This window comes from Capsicum annuum, chromosome 12 (assembly GCF_002878395.1).
Source record: "Capsicum annuum cultivar UCD-10X-F1 chromosome 12, UCD10Xv1.1, whole genome shotgun sequence".
Lineage (NCBI taxonomy): Eukaryota > Viridiplantae > Streptophyta > Magnoliopsida > Solanales > Solanaceae > Capsicum > Capsicum annuum.
This window is the reverse complement of record NC_061122.1, coordinates 227,036,601-227,043,751: the sequence shown is the minus strand read 5'-3', so window position 1 is coordinate 227,043,751 and position 7,151 is coordinate 227,036,601.

The window sequence follows — 7,151 nt, the reverse complement described above, 5'->3', positions numbered from 1 at the left end:
TTGGATTTGGGTGAAATTGGTATCGTTGGAAAGATAATTCAAAGGGATTTCATTTCATATAAAGTAGTCCACCCAGTTCGTCCTGTACAAGGAGTTATGGTCGATTGAAGTTGACCCTAAAAATCTGTTTTGAGAGGCTGAAGTAAAACGAGTATAACTCCTTACTTAGACGTTGGATTTGGATGAAACCAATTGCATTGGAAAGAAGAATAAAAGATCTTTCTTTTAATAGGTCGCAGCTCTCCCAGTTCATTATATTAAGGGAGTTATGATCATTCAAAGTTGACCCAAAAAATTGGCTGGCCTCAGTAGTTTGTGTGCAGGAAATTTTCCTGCACATTTACTATTCCCAATATCCCGGCCACCGTTTTATAGTTTCGAACGTGCTCGATTATATCCAAAACCTATCCGTTTTTGGAAATCTTTATATCGTTGGAAAGCTTATTCAATAACCTTCGCATGGAACCATCGACGGGCAAATTCCGGTATAAATAAAATAAAAAAATTAATTCCATATAAATAAGCCCAATACATGTACTTGAATACGCTAATATATGTACTTGAATACGGGGTGTTACATAGATACTTCAACACCTAACTCTTTTAATACTTCCAGAAGCCAAATAACTTCTGATACTGCTGCTGCCATGCTTCGGTACTCAGCTTCAGCTGAGCTTATACCTACCGTATGTTGTTTCTTGGATTTCCAAGATATAAGCGAGTTTCCTAGCTTGACCACATACACAGTCACCGATCTTCTAGTGTTTGGACAAGACACCCAGTCTGAGTCACAATAAACCTCCATTTGTGTACTCGGAATACTGCTCAACAACAATCCTTGTCTTGGACAACCTTTAATATACCTTACCTACCTCATAGCTGATTCCCAATGCGACAACTTAGGTCTCTACATGAACTGTGATAGTACTTGTACAGTAAAGCTTTTGTCTGATCTGGTAGTAGTTAGATACAACAATCTACTAATAAGTCCTTGGTATGCAGTGACATCTAATATCAAAGGATCTTCTGATTTCCCATCTGCCTCATCATAGTCAGTGGTAGTGAGCTTTATATTTGCTTCTATAGGTGTACTTGTTGGTTTAGAACCTCCCAGGCCATAGTCTGAAATTAGTTCCAATGCATACTTCCTTTGATTGAGTAAAATCCCACTCTTGAATCTCAATACTTCAATTCCAAGAAAATATTTTAGGTCACCAAGATCCTTCATTTTAAAGCTACTATGAAGTGTGTCTTTCAGAGTTTGGATCATTGTCTCACTACTGCCTGTTATGAGTAAGTCATCAACATAAATCAGCACCACAAAAATATTATCATCAACCTTCTTTGTAAAAAGTGAGTGATCATATGAACTCTAAGAATAGCCAGCTGTAGTTAGAGCCTCAGTGAGCTTGAGATTCCACTATCTAGAGACCTGTTTTAGGCCATAAAGGGACTTAAGTAATCGACACACTTTGTTCTCCCCCTGCCTCTGAAAACCTGAGGCAACTCTATAGATACCTCCTCAATAACATCACCCTGAAGAAATGCATTATGCATATCCATCTGGAAAAACGGCCATTTATAAGCTGCTGCAATACCAATTATAGTTCTTACAGTAACCATTTTGGCTACTGGAGAAAATGTTTCATGATAGTCCAATCCTTCTTGTTGGTTATAGCCTTTGGCTACTAACCTAGCCTTATATCTCTCCACCCCCCCTTTGGCTTTATGTTTCACCTTATACACCCACTTTGAACTAATAACATGTTTCCCAAGAGGTAAGTCAACTACCATCCATGTGTTATTCTGTTCAAGTGCATCTACTTCTACCTGTATGGCATCAATCCACTGCTTATGTTTAAAAGCTTCATTGTAGCTTGTAGGTTCAGGTATAATAACTAAAAAGGCTGTAATATAATCTTGACAAGAGGGACTAAGGTGATCATAAGTTATGTACTCAGCAAGGAGATATAGACAGGCTGTGTTTGTCCTTTTAGGAACAACATAATCCTTATGCCATAATGGAGGTCTAGAAGACCTCTCAATTCTTCTAGTAATTGAGAGAGGTACTGATCTTCTTCTTCAATAGAAATATTTAGTACCAGTTCATTTTGTATTACACTGGTAGATGTGGTTGCAACATCAACACTCTGAACCTGTTCTGCAGGTATGGGCAAAATAACTTCTTCTTTAGAAATGGGCATAACCACTTCTTTTGCTTCTTCTGTCACCGGCTCTATAGAGTGTACTGGAATATAAGTATCACAATAGAGAGGGGCAAATATGTCATCTTGTATGTTGAGATAACACAGTGTATGAGTCAAGTCAGTGAAAATTGCTGAATTATCCTTAAAGGGAAAAACATGCTCCATAAAGGTTACATCTCTGCTCACAGAACAACATTGTGTTTCTACATCCATCACTTTATACCCCTTTTGAGTCTCTGAATATCCAATAAAAACATATCTCTTTGCTCTATAACCATATCTAGTTTAGGCAAGACTGAGACAAAACATAAACATCCAAAGACTCGCAAATGTTCAAGTTTTGGTGCCTTTCTATACAACATTTCATATGGAGATTTGTTTTGTAAAACTGTTGTAGGTGTTCTGTTGATCAAATAAGGTGCTGTCTTGACACAGTTACTCCAGTACTTAACAGGAATACCACTTTGAAATCTAAGAGCTCTAGTTGTATCTAGGATATGTCTGTGCTTCCTTTCAATAATTTCATTTTGTTGAGGAGTATATGCACAAGAACTTTGATGCACTATACCAAGGGAGGAAAATAAAGTATTGCATTTTGAATTAAAAAACTCTGAACCATTATCAGATCTCAGAATTTGTACCTTAAGGCCAAACTGTGTATTGACTAGTGCCAGGAAATCTTTCAATATAAGATATACATCATTCTTACTTTGAATCAAACAAAGCCATGTAAACCTACTATAGTCGTCTATTATTCTCACAAAATATTGCTTCTTATCAATAGTAGGAGTTCTATACGGACCTCGGACATTTACATTAATAAGTTGGAAAAAGTGATCTGACTTATTTATTCTATTAGGAAATGCCAACCTGCTTTGTTTTGCTACTGGACATACTTGACAGTTATGGTGAAGCATATCTCCTAATTGATTTTTGATGTAATCAGTATGCTGCATTGCTCTTATTGATGGATGTCCAAGTATGAGATGCCACAACTCTGTAAAATTTGTAACTTTCATTGGAGCTAAGTTTGTTACTTCTTTAACTTTATTCTTTAGCAAGTACAATCCATTACTTTCTCTACCAATCCCAATCACCTTGCCACCATAGAGTGTCTGTAACACAAAAATGAGGGAAAAAACTCACACTACAATGTAAGTCCTTAGTAAGTTTTGCAACTGAGAGCAGATTAAATTTGAAATTAGGTACATGTAGAATATTCTCTACTGTTAAATTTTCAAAGATGACTTATTTTCCCGTACCTTTTACTTGAGTTGTGTTTCCTGTTGGAAGCTGAACTGCATCATACTTTTCATCTCTTATATGTTTTAACTCATCTAATAACTCCTTATATGAGGCTACATGATGAGTTGCTCCTGAATCTATAATCCAATCATATGCAAAAGGACTAGTGATTAATGAGAAATTACCTGCCGAGTTTGCCTTGCAATCACCTGACTCTCTATTGTGCAGTAAATTCCTCACTTGACTATGTTCCTCTTCTGTAAGCTCATACTCTTCCTTCCTTCTTTCAGCAGTAGCATTATTGGCATGTGGCCTGAAGTTACCTGTCTGAGTAGAAGATCCTGGTACTGATCTAGTACCGTCAATGTTATTAAAGTAAGATGGATTTTGTCCTTGCACTTTCTTCTTGCTTTTGAAATCAGGATGATATCTAACTACTTTATAGCATTTTTCTATCACATGATTCCTGTACCCACAAAATCCACATGGTGCAGGGAATACTTTATTCCTTTTGAAAGTTTGCCCCTTGCCTATCATCATGGTTAATGGCTCCCTATTCGAATCCATCATGCCTAATTGCTTTTGGCTCTCTTCCTGAATCACTATTCATATTTACACGAGGAACCTCTGATTTAAATAATATATCACTCCTTACATGACTGTAAGACTTATTTAAGCCCATTAAAAACATCAGTAACCTCTGTTGATGAAAGTGTTCAACATACGATTTAGCTTCAGCACATTCACATGAAGGAGAAAGCACTAACACATCAAATTCATCCCATAGATCTCGCATTTTAGAGTAGTAATTTGTAATAGATATGTTCCTTGTTTTAAAGTAGCTACCTCTGTCTAGAGTTGATAGACTCTAGTAAGGTTTGATTTATCAAATCGTTCCTTAAAGTCATCCCAAACTCGTTTGGCATTTGATGCATAAACTATTGTGGTTAGCAAATTACCAGTTACTGTGCTACTGATCCATGATAGAACTACTGTATTACACCTCTCCCATTGAGCTGCTAATTCCCTTTTGTATGTGCTTTTCACGCAAGTTTCATCTATAAACCCTAATTTATTCTTCGCCAACAGTGCCAACCTCATTGATCTGCTCCACAACCCATAGTTTTTAGGTCCTTTAAGCTTAATTGCGACCAAAGCTACTCCAGGTGTGTTTGTTGACTGCAAATAAAAGGGGGTGATTATGCTCAAGTGTTGCTACAGTTAGCTCTGCCATGGTTGTACCTCAAACTGGTGCAAAGAGTGAAATTACGCGGAAGATAATCAAGCTATCCCTGATCTAGCCTGCTCTGATACCATATGAGAGTTTAGAGAGTGATGCAATGAACCACCATTGCAGTGTTCTAGCTTAACTGTTAAGCTAAAAGAGAAGAGAGAAGAGAGAAAAGAGATATTTTTTTATTGATCTTATCAGCAAATTATAAGTTGTATCATCTATTTATAGACTCTGCACTTATGTTGCATGTGCTATTCACATGTAGTAACTGCCCTGACACTCTAACTAACTGAATTAGTAGACTGTTAATATACACTTAGTAACTGATTAACCACATTATATGCACTGCTAATTATTTTCAATAAATACCGCATCAAATTAACTTAATAATATCTCATGTGACCGCCATATAATCATTCAAATAAAACACTATATTCATGCATGCAAGCATTGAACCAAACATTAAGACATGAAATCTAATAACCAATCAAAAATTTTAAATTTCTAAATATTATAAAATCCAAGTCCCAAATCCACAATCCAAACAATTTACATTTTGGATTTTCCTAAAATATAACAAATAGAGCAATGAAAGAAAAAAATTATGCTATACTACATGGTAAGAAGATAAATAAGAACAAAAATAATAAGATAAGGACGATCTTGTAACATCACCAAGATGCACAATGACCATGGGAACAAGTTCTCAAAGAGCAACCCAAAAACAAACCTGGTCGGCACCGACATAAAACACAAAATCAAATTTGTAATTCCACGAGTGGAGTATAACAAAGCGTTACCTGTTACCTATACATGTAGATATTACTAGTTGAAATGCAACATTAGCCCATGTATAACTAATATCTGAATATTTCACTTCTTTGATGAGTTCAAAAACAACATTTTGTATTGGAAACTTTGGACCATAATGTAACTTCTCAACCTTCTTTTGAAACTTATATGCCATTGATATCCTTCCAAATAGGGCTGGGCATAAAATACCAAAAACTGAATTACCGAACCGAACTGAAAAATTTGGTAATTGGTATTCGATAATTCAGGATTTGGTATGGTATTTGGGAGTAAAATTTTAATATTTTGATATTCGGGATTGATTTTGGTACAAGATATTAATACTGTTTGGTATTCGGTATTTACCGAATATAGAATATATATATATATATATATATAAAAATTCTAACCCAACCCACTAGACAATAGTACTAGTCATTCCAAATAATCTCTTGGACCTTGGTAATATATTCGTAAAAAGCAACAAAACGAATACTAAATAGAGTTTCTATTAAATATACTCTTTGAAGTTTAAATGTACATTTGCACATCTCCAACTTTAATATGGTATTACCAAATACTGTATCGAATAATCGAAGTTTAATTTACCAATTACCGAACTATCGAACCGATGTTTATAAATATGGTATGTGGTAGGTATGTTCAAATACCGATCATCAATCACCAAATTCAAACTTTAAAAATACCGAATCGAATACTGAACGCCCACCCCTACTTCCAAACCACAAAGTAAAAGAATTAAAGACATGTTGGTACTAATGCTTCAATACCAATAAAGTTCCAAAACTATAATGAAACACATGTAATAAGAGAAAATAAGGCCTTAATGTAATTGGATTCTTGCAATTCCTTTGTTGACCTTAACAATATCTTCTTTGCTTTCTCAAACTCCTAAGGCGTTATATTACTCAGCTCGTTTGGTAATACATCAAGAAACTCTTTATGATTCGATTTGGATTTATTGCATGATATATCCATCTCACATTTGAATTTGATGGTTTGTTGAGTCGTGCCCCGAGTAGAAAATACATGCTAATATCTTTCAGAGACGGTGAAGATGATTTTAATGAATTGCGAGAATTTGAGGTCCTTGAATTGTAAGCGCGATTGAAGATTGAAGAAAAGGAACTCGAGGTTTTTGGATGTGGAAAAAAATTTTGAAGGGATATTTTTAAAAAAAGAAGATGGGGTGATTAAATTATAATTGCTAGTAGGGTTTATATAAGAAGATCAAGAAGTAGCATAAGAATAAATGGAGGATTTGGTTGGAAATCTACGAACAAAACGAAAAAATGTCATTTTTATGTTAATTATTGTAAATAATTCTTTACACTAATCAAATTTTGACCCTAGTCCTCAAACAACTAGGATGTATATTTCTTTTCAAAGAAGATACTATTTTTATGGTGTAAAAGAAAAGAAAAAACAAGAAAACATTTATTGAATTTTATAAAATTTGTATAGAAGTGTCACTTATAAAATTATAAAGATATTTTAATAAACAAATGGATTAGATTATGTTAACGACATTATTATTATTATTATTATTATTATTATTATTATTATTATTATTATTATTATTATTATTATTATTATTATTATTATTATTATTATTATTATTATTATTATTATTATTATTATTATTATTATTA